The following is a 20,000-nucleotide window of genomic DNA, read 5'->3' on the forward strand; positions in this document are numbered from 1 at the left end:
TTTCTATATCTACTGACATCACGCAAAAATTATTTGGTCAAATTCTTCCCGCGTAAATGTAGTTCTCGGGTAACTTTCCGCGCACGCTTTTTTTTTTTTTTTTTTTTTTCTTTTTTTCTTAATCATCTTCCACGCATAAAATTCTTTTGACCTTTCCGCGCACTTGTTCCATCATCCGTTGGCGCAAATGTAGACAAAATGTTAGTTTCCGCGCATGAAAAAACGTAATATTCCCCGCGCAAGAAAAATACTCTACAGTCTGGCCTTGCCTCCCTTCCTTTCCCTCTAATTTCTCCCTCTATCTATCCCCTTTCTCTCTCTATCCACTATATCTTCTCTCTCTATATATATCATCTTTTCCCTCTCTTTCACACTTTTTTTTCTCCCATCTCTCATTATCTCGCTCTCTCTACTGTCACTTCTGATCCCCTCTCTCTATCTATCTATCCCCTATCCCAATTAAGTTTAGAACCAGTGCTATACAGCTCGAGAATGGGGCTTTGCAACCTAGGGCCAAGTGGTATTTTCTGGGGGTCCACGAAGTAATATATAAATTATGACGAATAGAATTTTATCTCATCCCCAGTATCTACCTACATATTATTTTCCCTCAAAAAGAAAGAATTAAAATAATCGTGTCTATATTTCCCTACAAAAAAAAAAAAAAAAAAAAAATCCGTTGCGGATTTTTAAAAGCAAATGAAAAAGTTCCTTATCCTTAATTTTATCTCACCTCTAGTATCAAAAAAGAAAGAATGTAAAGGGAAAATTGGGTCTCATATTTTATTGTTGTTATTCTTGAAAAGCAAATGACAAAAGTCCGTATTCTTTTCCATGTCAATTAGGCCGCAAAAGAAGATTCAAGAAACAAACCATTTCGTTGATGGGTAGAGAGTGAGAGAGGGACACAAGGGAAGTGCATACGTTGAGATGGAAGGAAAAGGATCGAATCATTGAATTTATAACACAAATGTATATATTTACATACATGTATAAATACATTTCTATATATATATGTATATATATATCCATATATATACACACGTATGTATATGTATTCATATATATATATATATATATATATATATATATATATATATATATATATATACATATATATAAATATTTATATATATATGAATATATATATACATATATATATATATAAATATATATATATATATATATATATATATATATATATATATATATATATATATATATATATATATATATATATATATATATATATTTACATATATTTATATTCACTTATATATGTTCATATATATATATTCAGATATATATATATATATATATATATATATATATATATATATATATATATATATATATATATATATATATATGAATATATATACACACACACACACACACACACACACACACACACACACACACACATATATATATATATATATATATATATATATATATATATATATATATATATCACCACATGTGATGAACAGATAATTTCACCAGTAAACGAATAAAAGGAAAATAAATTAATACATAAAGTATTGCAGCAGTCTAATATTGCTTTATTAGAGATCTTTGACATTCACGCAGAGACCGTGTGGCCTAACGGATAAGGCGTCGGACTTCGGATCCGAAGATTGCAGGTTCGAGTCCTGTCACGGTCGTACGAAGTTTTAATCAGCCTAAAATGTAGGGAAAAGAAAAGTTAACAAAGGCTTAGAGACAGTGAGTAGATTAGAGGTTCCTAATCTGGGGACCATGGGCCCCGGTGAGCTACATGGTACTTTCTTTGGCGCTATAGAGGAATTTTTGACGTTGAATTAAACTGAAATTTATTTCACATATAGCGACTAAATATAATCATATCTCACATATCTATAAACTGGAATTTTTAAAAAGCCCTCTTGTCCTATAACTACAGACACCAGGACACTACCCATAACTAGTATTAACTAAGTCTGAAAAAATAACAGTCACTGAACTGGGCCATGGAGATTATTATGTATTCGTCGGGGACCACAGAATAAAAAAGGCTGGGAACCACTGCACTACTACTTAGCCTCATAAATTACTGTTCGAGGATATTTGGAGTCACAAACAGGGACAAAATTAAAAGACTTCAAAATTTCGCAATTTTACAAGAACATGTATTTCAGAAATTTAATTTCAAATTAAAGTGTTCATGAAAGTATATGGGTCGCCTTGGTCAAACTGGACCGGCTTTTGTGGCGTAGCCAAAAAAGGTTTAGAACCAACTAGGTTTGCAACCTAGGGCCCTTTGGTACTTTCTAGAGTTCCACAAAGCAGTATAAAAATTATGACGTATAACAGAATTTTACCTCACCCCTAGTACCTACCAACATATAATTATCCCTCAAAAAGAAAGAAAAATCGCGTCTTTTAAAAGTTCCTTATCTTTTCCCATGCCAATTAGACCACGCAAAAAGATCAAAGAAACAAAATTTTCTTAATAGGCAGAGAGTGAGAGAGGGACACAAGGGAAATTGATATGTTGAGATTGAAGGAAATTAATCAAATCATTGAGTTTATCACACACACTCACTCACACACACACACACACACACACACACACACACACACACACACACACACACACACACACACACACACACACACACACACACACACATGTATATATATATATATATATATATATATATATATATATATATATATATATATATATCACATATATATGCGATGATGAATAATAGCAATAACTGTATAGAAGAAAAATTAACCGAATGCGCGAAGCATTCCAACGGTCTGAGATTGCTTATTAGAGATGGTCTGTAAATCACACGGAGACCGTGTGGCCTAACGGATAAGGCGTCGGACTTCGGATCCGAAGATTGCAGGTTCGAGTCCTGTCACGGTCGTACGAAATTTTAATCAGTCCAGATTAGCGGAAAAGGGAAACGATGACAGATTCTCAAAGAGACCATTACTAGATCAGGGGTTACAATCTGGGGGCCATGGTCCCCAAAGGGACCACGTGGTACTTTCTAGGGGGCCAAGGAGCAATATGAACATTTTGACGTCGAATTAAACTTATTTTTGTCTCACCAGCAGTGCCTAAATATAATTATCTCTCACATATGAATAAACTGTAATCTTTCCATAACGTCTTTCTGACAGAATTACTGACACCATTACTCTATAATATTATTAACTGAGTCTGAAGAGATGAGTCAATTAACGGGGCCATAGAGATTATATATTGGTCGGGGGCCACCACAGAATAGAAAAAGTTGAAAATCACTGCTTTTCTAGTCATTCTTTTTCGATTTTACGAAATGCGCGATTGGTTTAGCCTCATTATTTTATATGTATGAATATATTCCAACGTACATTTTATGTAGGCAAGCCTTATTGTACATTTTATGCACTGTAAAACCTTTGCTATTTCTAACCGCAAATACGATGTACATGTATATACATGCAGAACACACACACACAGACACATACACTAACACACTCACACACACACAAACACGCGTACACATGCGCACATACACACAAATACACGTGCACATGCGCACACACACAAACACAGGAGCACATGCACATACACAAGCACACGAGCACATGCACATACACAAACACACGAGCACATGCACACATGTACACACACACACACACACACACACACACACACACACACACACACACACACACACACAGAATACACACAACACAAACACACACACGCACACACGCGCAAACACGCACACACAATCGTGATCGTATGCAAACACATACGCGCTAGCACACTTACATCGGAATGATGTATTCAGATAGGAGATTTATGCGTCATATCGTTGCAACTGCTACGACGGTCCAGTGTATGAAGCACCAGCCTCGTGGTCCTGGATTCAATCCCCGGACGTGGCAGTTGCAACTCGCCTGCAACCCGACCGCTGGCTCAAGCCCGATCTCACGGCGAGAAGACGACATATCGCCTTGAGAGGTCAACTGCAGGTGTTGTCTCTTTATTTCTTTACTATGATTATATTGATTATCATTATTGTTATCATAATGATTATTATTATCATTGTTATTATTATGACTATTATTATCATTCTCTCTCCCGCACCCTTTCTCACACACAAACACATAATGATAATGATAATGATGATAATTATAATAACACTATTACTAATAACAGAACATTTAGATTCAGACCTTCGAGCTGCAAGAAAGACTGATCAATAACCCCTTCTTAAAGTTCCACAAAAGGAACTGAATTTATACTTCATTTTTCCGTTTTATTATAATCTCAGAATTCTTGAAAGAACTGAACAGGGAAAAGCCGAGGAGAGATTATGGCGTCAAGGTCAAGTAACACATCAAAGAGAGAGAGAAAAAAAATGTATATAAATAAACAAGTTACTTCTATAAAATGTTTTTTCTATATATTGGCTCCCTTGACATTTTTCAATTAAAGATCACAAGTGAATAACAACTTATATATAATGTGATGCCAGGAATACATATGCTAGAATATTATCCTCGTAATATCTCGACTTTCGTATGTACATTCAGAACCTCTCTGTTATGTTCCTCCCCAGCTTATTGCTTACATGAATCTTGAATGCTAATTCATGCAGTTAGATTTTCGAACATCATTTATAAAAAAACACACACATACATACATACATACTTATATATATATATATATATATATATATATATATATATATATATATATATATATATATATATATATATATTTATATATATATATATATATATATATATATATATATATATATATATATATATATATATATATATATTTACACATTTATATGTGTGTATGTGTGCACACACAGACACACACACACATATATATTTATACATATATAGGTATATATATGTGTGCGTGTATATATATATATTTACATACACACATTTGTTCATCGTAGGATTTTCTGCAATATATATATATATATATATATATATATATATATATATATATATATATATATATATATATATATATACTTATATATACATATATATATACATATATAAATATATATATATACATATATAAATATATATGTATACATATATATATATATACATGTATATATATATATATACATATATATATATATACATATATATATATATATATATATATATATATATATATATATATATATATATATATATTATATATATATTCATATATATGTACATATATATACATATCAAAACTTACATACATACATATGTGTGTGTGTGTGTGTGTGTGTGTGTGTGTGTGTGTGTGTGTGTGTGTGTGTGTGTGTGTGTGTGTGTGTGTGTGTGTGTGTGTGTGTGCATGGTGTCAGTAGATATAAGACAAAAGGGCTTTTTAAAAAATCCAGTTTATAGATATGTGAGATATGATTATATTTATGCGCTAAAGGTGAGATGAATTTCAGTTTAATTCGACGTCAAAATGTTCATGTTCCTCTATAGCGCCTTGGAAAGTATCACGTGGCCTCCGGAGGACATGGTACCCAGATTGGGAAGCTCTAATCTACTCAATGTCTCTTTGAGCCTTTGTTATCTTTTCTTTTTCCCTTCGTTTTAGGCTGATTAAAATTTCGTACGACCGTGACAGGACTCGAACCTGCAATCTTCGGATCCGAAGTCCGACGCCTTATCCGTTAGGCCACACGGTCTCTGCGTGAGGGTGAAAGATCTCCAATAACAGATATTAGACTGTTGCAATACTTAATGTATTAACTTATTTTCCTTTTATTCGTTTACAGCTGAAATTATCTGTTCATCACATATGGTGATATATATATATATATATATATATATATATATATATATATATATATATATATATATATATATATGAATACATATAATGAATATATATAAATGAATATATATATATATATATATATATATATATATATATATATATATATATATATATATATATATATATTATGCATATCCTTTTATTCATTTACTGATATTCGCCACATCATATATATATATATATATATATATATATATATATATATATATATATATATATATATATATATATATATATTTATATATATATATATATATATATATATATATATATATATATATATATATATATATATATATATATATATATATATATATATATATATATATACGTATGTATATATATACATATATACATATATATGTATATAGAAATGTATATATATATACATGTATATAAATACATACATATGTGTGTTATAAATTCAATGATTCGATCCTTTTCCTTCCATCTCAACGTATGCATTTCTCTTGTGTCCCTTATACTCTCTGCCTATTAAGGAAATGGTTTGTTTCTTAAATCTTTTTGTATGGCCTAATTGGCATGGAAAAGAATAGGGACTTTTGTCATATGCTTTTCAAAATAAACAACAGAAAAATATGAGACCCAATTTTCCCTTTACATTCTTTCTATTTTTATATTGGGGGTGAGATAAAATTAAGGATAAGGAAGTTTTTCATTTGCTTTTACAAATCCACAATGGAAAAAATATGAGACCTCTATTTTGTAGGAAAGTATAGACACGATAAAAAAAAGATCTTTCCTTTTGAGAGAAATAATATGTAGGTAGATACTGGGGATGAAATATAATTTGGTTCGTCATATTTTTTATATTGCTTCGTGGACCCCCAGAAAATACCACTTGGCTCGAGCTGTATAGCACTGGTTCTATTTTTTTTTTTTTTTTTTTTTAAGTTCCAAAACCCTGTTCAGTTTGACCAAGGCGACCCATATACCTTCATAAGTGATTATATTTGAAATACAGTTTTTGAAATACATCTGCTTGTAAGATTGTTTTACCTCAATGGAATTACCTGTCTCTAGAATCTGATCAGCCTGAAATGTTGATGTCTTATTTATTCCGTACACAGAAATAATACTTTGATAATATTTTAATAGGTTTATTGGGGAGAAATTGTGCACATATTCTTGGCAACGAAATGGAAATAACTTTGCGACCCAGAGGTTAAAAATCACCGCTTTAGAGATAGAGAGGGAAGGGAGAGAATGAAAGTGATAAACTGAAAAACAAGGAGAAAGAGAATAGGAGACAAAGAGGATAGAGGTTGAGCGAGGAGAGAGAAGTATCTTTGGGATAGGGGATACGTAGATAGAAAGAGGGGATCAGAAGGGACAGTAGAGAGAAGGAGAGAATGAGAGATGGGAGAAAAAAAAGTGAGAGAGAGACACAGAGGTGCAAGAGAGAGGAAAAAGATGATATATATAGAGAGGATATAGTGGATAGAGAGAGAGGGGAGATAGATAGAGGGAGAAAGGAGAGGGAAAAGAAGGGAGGCAGGGCCAAACTGTAGAGTATTTTTCTTGCGCTGGGAATATTAATGTTTTTTCATGCGCGGAAACCATTTTGTCTACATTTGCGCGGACGGATGGTGAAACAAGTGCGAGAGAGGAGGATGAGAAAGAAAGTGGGAGAGATGATAATGATTATTATTATCATTATCATCATCATAATAATAAAAATAATAAATATAGTCAAAGTAATGAATTTAAGAGTTGAAAAGGTAATTTTCTATATTACGTCCGCATAACCGATATCGACGATTTTGGTATCGTTGGATTCCTCTCACTCTATACAATGCAAATATGTAGGTTTTATTGCGCGGACCCCCCCCTCCCCCCCGTTAACGATAAACTTGAACCCGATAGCGGGGGCGATGTCGGAGCGGCGGACATATATAAAATTGCCCTAATAATATAACCTCACAGTGAAAATAATCATGGTTATTCACATGACTTTCCATTGCAGGGGGTATGCCCCTTGCGACCCCCCCTGGAGGGGGCTGCCGCCCCCCAACCCCCGCCGAGGAAACAAAACCTCCACTACGTATTCACGGCAGGATAGATCGCACACGAACTAGATGCGGAGCCGATAACCTACAATAAACTAAGATTTTTAAGGTACTAACCTTATTAATTAATGCCGCTAATTAGTAGGGAGGGTGCTCCTTTGCCGCAGAATGTTAAGGAGGCAGGGTGCGTCCGGCAGGAGGTCCTAGGCCGGAGGATACAGCTTTCTCCCGACGGAGGAGGCCGTGGCGGAAGCATATCTCTAGCATTTTTCCTGGCTAGTTGCAATTTCAAGTAGAAAATCCGTCTCCGAATATGAGCACCCTCCACACTCGGCTATCGCGGCGGCTATGACTGCCTTCTGAACGCGACGGTTATTTCGGTTAGGAAGGATGTCGTTATTCCAGAGCACGGGAAACTTGACCTTGAAGCCATCGGTATAACATCGAAAAAGGCGCAACACCCGCCTACGAAGGCGGGCCACCCTGTTCATCCTGATTATATTAGAATCGTCTCTATATACAATGCTGACTATGCCAAGGTTAATATGCTGATTCAGCGGGAATTTTACGAGGTAATTGTAATATTACGCCCGCCGCTCTGACATCGACGATGATTGTGTAACGTCTAGCCTGCCGGGAATACGTGGTGGAGGTTTTATTTCCTTGGCGGGGGTTGGGGGCGGCAGCCCCCCCACCAGGGGGGTCGCAGGGGGCGCAGCCCCCTGCAATGGAAAGTTATGTGGATAACCATGGTTATTTTCACTGTGCGTTATATTATTAATGCTATTTAAACCCGCATTTTCCCTGGCACCTTCCATGACCTCCCCTGCTACCGGGGCCAAGTTTGTCGCTAACGGGGGGGTTTCCGCGCAATAAAAACTATATATTGGCAATGTGGAGAGTGAGAGGAATCCAACGATACCAAAATCGGCGATATCGGTTATGCGGACGTAATATAGAAAATTACCGTTGAAAAGATAGTTCTGAACGAACACCTAGAACACCTGCAGTTGACTCTCAAATCGTCTTCTCGCCGTGAGATCGGGTTTCAGCTTGCAGTCGGATTGCAGGCGAGTTGCAACTGACAGGGATTCAACCCTAGACAAGGATCGGACTTCATTGCTCTATGCACCGGACCGTCGTAGCAGTGGCACCAATATGCGTAAATCTTTTAAATACATCAATGTGATATTGGTGTGCAATTGCGCGCGCATGTACTTGCATGCCAGTGCGATTGTTTGTGTATGTGTTTATGTGCATGTGCATGTGTCTCTGAGGCTCTAGAGCCATTTAGGTAACATGATTATTATTCTAAACCATGCCGTCCAGGTCGAATACATATTTATCGTCCACTTTTAGTCATTCTAGCTGCTTGTGTGTAAGAGTTGGATAATCATACGTTTTAAGACCTCTACGGCTGCCTGTGGTGCGAAATTGTGGTCTTTCAACTCTTTCCCTGTTTGTGGCCCCTAATATCCTCGAGCTTTGATTTATGAGGCTAAGTAGTAGAGCAGTGGTTCCCAGCCTTCTCTAGTCTGTGGACCCCGACCAATATATAACAATCTCCATAATCTCAGTGACTCATCTTTTTAGACTAAGTAATAGCCATGAATAGAGTCATTAGATATAGGAAAAGACTTTTTAGAAATTCCAGATTATAGATATGAGAGATGCTTCTATTTAGGCGCTATTAGCGAGATGAATTTCAGTTTAATTCGACGTTGAAATATTCATATTACTCCTTCCCCTCTACAAAGTACCACGCGGCTCCCCGAGGGCCATGGTCCCTAGATTAGGAACCCCTGATCTGGTAACTGTCTCGTTGAGAATGTGTCACCTTTTCTTTTTTCCTTCCATTCTAGGCTGATTAAAATTTCGCACGACCGTGACAGGACTCGAACCTGCAATCTTCGGATCCGAAGTCCGACGCCTTATCCGTTAGGCCACACGGTCACTATATGGTAATCAAAAGATCTTTAAGAAATACTTGATGGATTGTCATTTTCCTTTTATTCGTTTACTCCTGACATTATTCATCACATGTGATGATGTATATATATAAATATATATATATATATATATATATATATATATATATATATATATATATTATATATATATATCTTATATATATAAATATATATATAATATATATATTATATATATATATTATATATATATAAATATATATACATATATATATATATATATATATATATATATATATATATATATATATATATATATATATATATATATATATATATATTCTGCATATCCTTTTATTAATTTACTGATATTATTATTCATCACATAGTATATCCATATATAAGTATATATGTATATATATGTATGTGTATATATGTATATATGTGTATATATTTATATATAATCATGTGATGAATAATATCAGTAAATTACACGTACATATGCGTGCGTGTGTGTTAAATTCAATGATACGATGCTTTTCACTTCCCACTCAGTATATCTGTTTTCCTCATGTCCCTCTCTCACTCTCTGCCTATTAAGAAAATTATTTATTTCTTGATTTTTTTGTGCCCCAATTGGCATGGGAAAGGATAGGGGCTTTTATTTATTTTTTTTTTTTTTTTTCAAAATCAACAACGGGAAAACTGGATGTAGGTAAGCACTGTGGGTGAGATAAAATTCGGTTTGAATTCATATTTTTATATTGCTTCGTGGACCCCCCTAAAATACAACATGCCCCTAGGTTGCGAACCCCTACTCTATAGGCTCTAGAGCAATTGGTTCTAAAGCTTTTTTGGCTACACCCCAAAAACTGTCCATATATATATTCATAAACGCGTTCATTTGAAATTCAATGTCTGAAATACAAGTTCTTGTAAAATTGCGACATTTTGGTCTTTCAACTCTTTCCTTGTTTGTGGCTCCCGATATCCTCGAGCATTGATTTATGAGGCTAAGTAGTAGAGCCGTGATTCCCAGCCTTTTCTGTTGAACCAACATATAATAATTTCCATGGCCCCGTTCTGTGATTCTCATCTTTTCAGACTGTTAATAAGTTATGAATAGCGTCATGGTCTCAGTAGATATAGGACAAGAGGACTTTTTAGAAATTCCAGTTTATTGACATGTGAGAGATTGTTATATTTAGGCGCTATAGGTGAAATAAATTTCAGTTTAATTTGGCGTCAAAATATTCATATTCCTCTATTGCCCCTTGGAAGTACCACGTGGCCCCCGGGGGCCATGGTCCCCAGATTGGGAACCTCTGATCTACTCATTGTCTCCTTAAGCACTTGTTTTTTCCCACTCCCTTCTGGTTTTGGTTAAAATTTCGTACGACCGTGACAGGACTCGAACCTGCAATCTTCGGATCCGAAGTCCGACGCCTTATCCGTTAGGCCACACGGTCTTTATATGGTAATCAAAAAATCTTTAAGAAATACTTGATGGATTGTCATTTTCCTTTTATTCGTTTACTCCTGACATTATTCATCACATGTGATGATGTATGTGTATATATATATATATATATATATATATATATATATATATATATATATATATATATATATATATATATACATATATATATATATATATATATATATATATATATATATATATATATATATTCATATGTACGTATATATTATATATATTATATATATATATATACATATATATATATATATATATATATATATATATATATTCTGCATATCCTTTTATTGATTTACTGATATTATTATTCATCACATAGTATATCTATATATAAGTATATATGTATATATATGTAAATGTGTATATATGTATATGTGTATTTATATATAATCATGTGATGAATAATATCAGTAAATTAATAAAAGGATATGCATAATATATATATATATATATATATATATATATATATATATATATATATATATATATATATATATTACACATACATATATTTAAATTCATATATATACGTATATATACACAAATTTATATACATATAAAATATATTATATGTGTGTATGTATATATGTATACGTACATATGCGTGCGTGTGTGTTAAATTCAATGATTCGATCCTTTTCACTTCCAACTCAATATATCTGTTTTCCTCATGTCCCTCTCTTACTCTCTGCCTATTAAGAAAATTATTTATTTCTTGATTATTATTATTATTTTTTTTTTTTTTTGTGCCCTAATTGGCATGGGAAAGGATAGGGGCTTTTTTTTCAAAATCAACAGCGGAAAAATATATCTATTTTGTAGAAAAGTATAGACACGATTTTGTTTTTCTCTTTTTTCTTTCTTTCTTTTTAGGGAAAACTGGATGTAGGTAAGCACTGTGGGTGAGATACAATTCGGTATGAATTCGTATTTCTATATTGCTTCGTGGACCCCCAAAAAATACCACATGCCCTTAGGCTGCGAACCCCTACTCTATAGGCTCTAGAGCAGTTGGTTCTAAACCTTTTCTTGGCTACACCCCAAAAGCCTGTCCAGTTTGACCAAAGCGACTCATATATTTTAATAAACACGTTCATTTACAAGTTCTTGTAAAATTGCGACATTTTGAAGTCTTTCAACTCTTTCCTTGTTTGTGGCTCCCGATATCCTCGAGCATTGATTTATGAGGCAGTAGTGCAGTGGTTCCCAGCCTTTTCTATTCTGTGGCCCCCGACCAATATATAATAATTTCCATGGTCCCGTTCTGTGATTCTCATCTTTTCAGACTCGGTTAATAAGTTATGAATGGCGTCATGGTCTCAGTAGATATAGGAAAAGAGGACTTTCTAATTCTCTCGCTCTCTCTCCTGTCCCTTCTGATCCCCTTTCTCTATCTATCCCCTATCCCTATGATACTTCTCTCTCCCTCTCTCTCCTCGCTCACCCTCTATCCTCTCTGTCTCCTATCCCCTTTCTCCCTCTTTTTCAGTTTATCAATTTCATTCTCCCCCACTCCCTCCCCTCTCTTTCTAAAGTAGTGTTTTTTTAACCTCTGGGTCGCCAAGCCATTCCATTTGGTTGCTAAGGATATATGCACAATTCCTCCCCAAAAAACTATTAATAATGTTATCAAAGTATTAATTCTGTGTACGGAATTACTGAGTCCACATTTCAGGCTGATTAAATCCTGCAGACATACATAATTGAGGTAAAACACAATTTTACAAGCACATGTATTCCAAAAATTAAATTTCAAGCAAATGTACTTATGAAGATCGCTTTAGTCAAACCGGATACGGTTTTTGGTCTTAACCCAAAAAGTCTAGGACCAGCGCACTACAGCCCTAGATTAGGGGTTCGCAACCTAGGGACATGTAGTATTCTCTGGGGGTCCACGAAACAGTATAAAAATTATGACGTCGAACCGTCATAATTCCCTCGCAAAAAGAAAATAATAAAAAAAAAAAACTTGTCTATACTTTCCTACAAAATAGAGGTCTCATATTTTCCGTTGTTGACCTTTAAAAGCAAATGAAAAAAAAATTCTTATCCTTTCCCATGCCAATTAGCTCATACAAAAAGATTCAAGAAACAATTTTCTTAATAGGCAAAGAGTGAGAGAGGGACACATATATATACATATATTTATATTTATATATACATTTATGTACAAATATATGTATAGATATGTATATATACAGTATATATAGATAGATATTAAGTGATGAATAATAATATCAGTAAATGAATAAAAGGATATGCAGAATATATATATATATATATATATATATATATATATATATATATATATATATATATATATATATATATATATATATATATCACCACATGTAATGAATAAGTAATGTCAGCAGTAAACGAATAAAAGGAAAATAACATAATACATATTTCAATAGTCTAAGAATGCTTTTTAGAGATATATAACCAGCACGCAGAGACCGTGTGGCCTAACGGATAAGGCGTCGGACTTCGGATCCGAAGATTGCAGGTTCGAGTCTTGTCACGGTCGTACGAAATTTTAACCAAAACCAGAAGGGAGTGGGAAAAAACAAGTGCTTAAAGAGACAATGAGTAGATCAGAGGTTCCCAATCTGGGGACCATGGCCCCCGGGGGCCACGTGGTACTTCCAAGGGGCAATAGAGGAATATGAATATTTTGACGCCAAATTAAATGTATCTCATCTATAACGCCTAAATATAACCATCTCTCACATACTAATAAACTGGAATTTTTAAAAAGTCCTCTTGTCCTATGTCTGCTGACACCATGACACTATTCATAACTTATTAACTGAGTCTGACAAGATGACAATAACTGAACGGGGCCATGGAGATTATTCTATATTGGTCGGGGGCCACAGAATAGAAAAGGCTGGAAACCACGGCACTACTACCTCATGAATTCTAAATCTAATGCTTCATAAATCAATGCTCGAGAACATATTGAGCCACAGACAAGGAAAGAGTTGAGACTTCCAAATTTCGCAATTTTACAAGAACATGTATTTCAGAAATTGAATTTCAAATGAAAGTGTTTATGAAAATATATGGTTTGCCTTGGTCAAACTGGACAGGTTTTTGGGGCGTAGCCAAATTTTTTTTTTAGAACCAACTGCTCTAGAGCCACTACAGTAGGGGTTCGCAACCTAAGGTCATGTGGTATATTCTGGGGGTCCATGAAGTAATATAAAAATATGAAGGCAAACCGAATTTGATCTCACCCACAGTACCGACCTACATATAATTTTTCCTCAAAGAAGAAAGAATAAAAATGAATATATATACATTACAATGTATATGTACAATAAGGCAAAAAAAAAAAAAAATGCAAAGAATACACTCATATATATATATATATATATATATATATATATATATATATATATATATATATATATATATATATACTATTAAATGATAAGTGGTATAGCTTATCAGACTAAAAATGCAATTGGTAAAATCGTAAAGTATGACTAGAAAACACTAATATTAGGATATTAACATTAGATAACAGGAGAAACGTCGAAGGAGATTATCACTATGGGCTATTAATTACCACCGAGAAACTTTATCTCTAATCTATTGAGGATTCTTATTCGAAAGTATTGGGATTCTTACTACTTCCTTTTTCACACAAGTTGCGGTCTTGGTCCTGGAGACGAACAAATTATTACTTAGTCTGGTAAGTATATCTCTAATCTCACTAACAGGTACTAGATTATAGAGCCAGCTAGGTAACTGATTATTTGTTATTTTAAACCCAAAGACGTACAGGTCGAATCTACATTTATCGTCCACTTTTAGCCATTGTAGCTGTTTGAGTGCAGGAGTTGAATGATCCTACGGCTGCCTGTAATGCGAAACTTTTGTCTTTCAACTCTCTCTGTGATTTTTTTGTGGCTCCCAATATCCTCGGTCAATAATTTAAGAAGTTAAATATTAGAGAAGTGGTTACCAGCCTTTTCTATTCCGTGGCCTCCAACCAAGATATAATAATCTCTATGGCTCCGTTCAGTGACTTTCAGACTCAGTTAATAATAGGTGTGAATAGTGGCAGGGTGTTAGTAGATATAGGACAAGAGGACTTTATGGAAATTCCAGTTTATTGATATGTGAGAGATGATTATATTTAGGTGCTAAAGGCGAGAAATTTTAGGTTTAATTCGACGCCAAAATATTCATATTCCATTATTCCTAGAAAGTACGACGTGGCACCCCGTTGGTCATGGTCCTCAGATTGGGAACCTACTAATCTACCCATTGTCTCTGACCATTTGTCATCTTTTCTTTTTTCCTCCATTCCAGGCATATTAAAATTTCATACGACCGTGACAGGACTCGAACCTGCAATCTTCGGATCCGAAGTCCGACGCCTTATCCGTTAGGCCACACGGTCTCTGTGTGATAGTGAACAGATCCCTAATAATGAATCTTACACTGTTGCAGTACTTAATGTATGATCATTTTCCTTTTATTCGTTTACTACTTACATTATTTATTCATCACATGTGATATATATGTGTGTGTGTGCGTGCGTGCGTGTGTGTGTGTGTGTGTGTGTGTGTGTGTGTGTGTGTGTGTGTGTGTGTGTGTGTGTGTGTGTGTGTGTGTATGTATGTATGTATGTGTGTGTGTGATTTATATGTATATATATATTTCTAAACACACACACATACATATATATATATATATATATATATATATATATATATATATATTATATATATGTATATATATATATATATGTGTGTGTGTGTGTGTGTGTGTGTATTTTATGGTGTACAGGGATACACGGTGTGGCTTAACTCTTTATTGGTAAGAGTTACAACACATACACAAGAATAACGATACACGAAGAACGACGCTGGGTGGATCCCCCGGCTGGGCGCCGGGAGGGCAACTCAGGTCAGAAGCGGTCACTGAGAAGGTCGTTGAGGGTGTGAGACTGGGTCAAGATTGGCCTCCCTTTTATCCGGCCAGAGGGGGCGCTTGGGGCGCAAACAGGCGTGGGTGAAGCGAGGGGCAGTGAGCGTGGGGCACGCACATGGCGCCCCTGCCACAACACGTGGTCTAGATGTGGACACACGTGGGAAGTAGGTATTGCATGTATTACCCTTTATACGCTCGGCCACCACCTGAGCCTCGTCCTCGTGGCGTCCTCTGAATAACTTTAAGGGTGACCTATCATCGTACCCCATATGTTGGTCGTCTCGTCGCGTTCCTGTTCTCGGTTGTCCTCGTGCATCTCCTCGTTGACGGCCTCTTCATCTTGGTCCTTGGTGCATCCATCCGTTATTGACGTCCACACGTCCTCGAAGGTTTCGCCTAGGTCCTCCTTGACTTCGGTTCGTCCAGTCGTCCTCGCAGTCCTGATCCAGGCGGTACTCGGCGGCGTCATCGTCCACACGTCCTCGCAGATTCGTCCAGGTCCTTTTCGGCTGCGGCTCGTACCCGACGTCCTCGTAGCCTGCGCGTCTGGGTCTACGGCGTCCTGGGCAGGGGCGTCCTTTCGTCTGAGGGCGTCTTACTCCTGCGCTGGGGAGCTCCTGGAGTTTAACCGATCTACGGGCGTCCAGGCAGGCGGCTTTTCATAGCATCATGGGGCCTGCTCTGACGAGTTCCTGGTTCTTCACCGGATCTACGGGAGTACTGACAGGCGGCGCCCGTCCACTTGATCTGGGCGGCTTAGTACCTGTAATTTCGCGAGTCCTCGTCCTTTGGCCTGCGGCGATCTTCTGGCGATGTTCGTCTCACGGCATTGCAAGGCGATCGTGCTGCAGTTAGATCTCCTTTGATGCCGCGTCGGATATACACGTCCATATATATACATTATGAACCAGTTTATACACGTAAGGGCCAAGATAGTAAGAGAAAAAGAAAAACAACAGAGAGGGAGGGATGTTAATCAAGTGCTGCTAGCCGATATTTTTATGCTAATTTGCAGTTTTTAATGTGGTTATTTCATTTATTTTCGTTTTTTTTTTTTACTTTTGTATTTTTCAGGAAGAAAAATAAAATGAGGGAGAGTGGAGTAGCAGTTCTCACGAACTTGCTTGAGCTACTAACCATCTCAGATAGACATGAGAATAGATAAGGGAAATGACATCGGCATCCGCAAGGATAACTTGAACCGATTGTCATTTCACAGATAAGAAAAATATGTAGTGTGCATCATTTCCACTAATCACGATCAGCAACGTCAACAAGGCAAAGGAATAGCCTTGGACAATGACACAACAAATCCTATACATGTAGATTTGACTTAACAGTGTTCTGTTGAACTGCGTGGAAGAGTGTGTGAAATGATTGCGTGTATGTTTACTCATCACAGCAACATTGCGGGTAAAAGAGATAACCTGCAATTATGCACAACAAATCATATAATTGAAGATTTGACTTTACAGTGCCTGATTGCGTGAATGAGTGTGTGTATGTAATTATGAGTGTGAAGAGAAAGCGAGCTCACACGAAGATGGATCACAAACACGAATTTAACGTTCATCTTAGCAAATGTTATGATCATTACTATGTCAATACAACAATTATTTCAATTACCCCAAGAATTCAACATTAAAATGAAATGCGACTTAACGTACGCAAAATGAATGGTGACATGAAATTTCTTTTGCAAGCTTCCGCAGTGCAAGCATCCCAGTTCAGAAATGTTCCTTATGCTATCCCCGATTATTTAATCGTACTTACGGATGCAACAAAATCTGATACACTGAGGAAATAATATCTCGCGTACGCATGTGAGAGCTAGTTTTCATCGACAGAGGGTCCCTTATGCCCAAGTTATCTGAACGAATGAAGTGACTATATGAGACTCGAATTTTATCGTTAGTCTTACTCTACAATCTGTGAATGGCGCACGCAGATATCAACTACGAATCACACGATTGTCGGAATTTTCCGGACATACCAGCGGTAAAGAAAGTTGAGAAGGTGTTTTACTAAGCGAATTAATTCCAGCTTAAACCCTAGTCCCTTTATAAGCGGACGTTAATACGGGTCACACCGACTCAATATGCCGAACGAATGAGTTATGCTTCGGTTTTCTACCTACTCTCAAACGTCGGGTGCGTGTATCTATTATTCATTACGAAACCCCATGAATTATTGCACGATGAAAGGGGAAGATTCTTACGCTTTATTCATTAAAATGAATTTAGAAATATTTGCGATCAAGCTATTATTCTTTGCACCCAAGAATTCTCACCGAAATAGCGTTGAAGGCCTAATTACAGGTCCCAGCCCTCCACGACCGGATGAAAGGGAAGTGAGGTCAGCCGGGGTGGGGGGTGTGGGTTAACTGTTTACTACAAAGAATTAAATGATATGCGCGTTCGTGAGTGCGAATACTGAAATCAGTAAAAGAATAAAATGAACCAAAGAATCCAACAATGAGTGAAATTCACCAATCAATTAACGAAATACGTATAAGAAGAGAAGGAATACACAGAATTCGTAAATGATCGCGAATTATTAAAAAGAAAATTCTCAGCTTGAGAGAAAATCACGAACTTGAGTTGAATTTTGTTGTCGTTGAAACAATATAAATAAATCTCTAAATGCGAGAAAATTAATTATTTAAAGAACGATATTCAGTGTTTGTGTCCAGACCTGACACATCCTGAGGAAGTGTCTCAGGTCCCGTGATTGACAGACAGTGAGTGTTGCCATTATGCTGTTAGATTTTCACTTAGCACTTTCCACCAGCAAAACCATCGTGGAACGGTTTTGCTTAACACATATATGGGGGAAGAAGAAAGGAAAAAGAAAAGATTTGACCCATACATGTACTCACGTGGTTTTGTATCCTCGTTCTTCACATCGCGATGTTTTTAGGCGAGCGGTCCTAGTTCTTCGGAGTCTTGGTTCGTGCTTCAAGCCGAAAGGTTGAAGCTCACACCCTGCCACCACTTATAAGATAATCTAAGTCTCTCTTATTTTATGGTGTACAGGGATACACGGTGTGGCTTAACTCTTTATTGGTAAGAGTTACAACACATACACAAGAATAACGATACACGAAGAACGACGCTGGGTGGATCCCCCGGCTGGGCGCCGGGAGGGCAACTCAGGTCAGAAGCGGTCACTGAGAAGGTCGTTGAGGGTGTGAGACTGGGTCTAAACTAACTAAAATGGAAAGAAGAGGGGGGGAAGGAAGAGTGGGGATAGGAGAAGGATAAGGAGGAGGAAAAGAATTTCAGGAGGAGAAGAAGGAGCCGGGGCTTCACCCAGCCTGCGGGGTAAACCTGGGGTAATAGTGGAGTGGGTTTGTTGAAAGAGGAAAAGGATCGAGGGGCTCAGCGCCATCGGCAGACTCGCGTGTTCACCGCGGGGCCGCACCCCGTGGGATCGTGCGGCGAGGCAAGGTCGCGACTCGTGGCGCGGGGAATACCCCACGGCCTTGAGCGCGGCTCGCCTCGCCACAATTTTCCCACGGGGAGTGGAGCCCCGCTATTGCGTCCACGGAGCCTCTCGGCTAACTGAGGGGGAGGGGAGAGAAGTTAGCAGGTTTTTGGCGCCATCTGCGGTATGCTCGGAGCCACGGCCTCTCGACCGTGGCTCCAGAGCTGTCCCTCGGCTAACCATCACCGCTGAAGCAGGATGAAGCTCGAGTGAGGCCACACAGAGGCTGGCCACTCCCGCCCGGGTCGAGA

General features: G+C 36.6%; 7 non-coding genes across 7 annotated transcripts; 3 read left to right on the forward strand and 4 right to left on the reverse strand.

Moving 5' to 3' along the window:
* The first annotated feature begins 1,594 nt into the window (after positions 1-1,594).
* TRNAR-UCG (transfer RNA arginine (anticodon UCG)) lies at positions 1,595-1,667 on the forward strand. Its single transcript has one exon. It is a non-coding gene; the product is annotated as a tRNA-Arg (tRNA).
* A 1,163-nt stretch (positions 1,668-2,830) lies between these two features.
* Positions 2,831-2,903, forward strand: TRNAR-UCG (transfer RNA arginine (anticodon UCG)). Its single transcript has one exon. It is a non-coding gene; the product is annotated as a tRNA-Arg (tRNA).
* A 2,726-nt stretch (positions 2,904-5,629) lies between these two features.
* TRNAR-UCG (transfer RNA arginine (anticodon UCG)) lies at positions 5,630-5,702 on the reverse strand. Its single transcript has one exon. It is a non-coding gene; the product is annotated as a tRNA-Arg (tRNA).
* A 4,062-nt stretch (positions 5,703-9,764) lies between these two features.
* Positions 9,765-9,837, reverse strand: TRNAR-UCG (transfer RNA arginine (anticodon UCG)). Its single transcript has one exon. It is a non-coding gene; the product is annotated as a tRNA-Arg (tRNA).
* Positions 9,838-11,208: 1,371 nt separating this feature from the next.
* Positions 11,209-11,281, reverse strand: TRNAR-UCG (transfer RNA arginine (anticodon UCG)). The gene has a single exon. It is a non-coding gene; the product is annotated as a tRNA-Arg (tRNA).
* A 2,489-nt stretch (positions 11,282-13,770) lies between these two features.
* On the forward strand, positions 13,771-13,843 carry TRNAR-UCG (transfer RNA arginine (anticodon UCG)). Its single transcript has one exon. It is a non-coding gene; the product is annotated as a tRNA-Arg (tRNA).
* A 1,814-nt stretch (positions 13,844-15,657) lies between these two features.
* TRNAR-UCG (transfer RNA arginine (anticodon UCG)) lies at positions 15,658-15,730 on the reverse strand. The gene has a single exon. It is a non-coding gene; the product is annotated as a tRNA-Arg (tRNA).
* Positions 15,731-20,000: the final 4,270 nt, after the last annotated feature.

The sequence above is a fragment of the Penaeus vannamei genome, chromosome 6, assembly GCF_042767895.1.
Source record: "Penaeus vannamei isolate JL-2024 chromosome 6, ASM4276789v1, whole genome shotgun sequence".
In the NCBI taxonomy this organism is placed as follows: domain Eukaryota; kingdom Metazoa; phylum Arthropoda; class Malacostraca; order Decapoda; family Penaeidae; genus Penaeus; species Penaeus vannamei.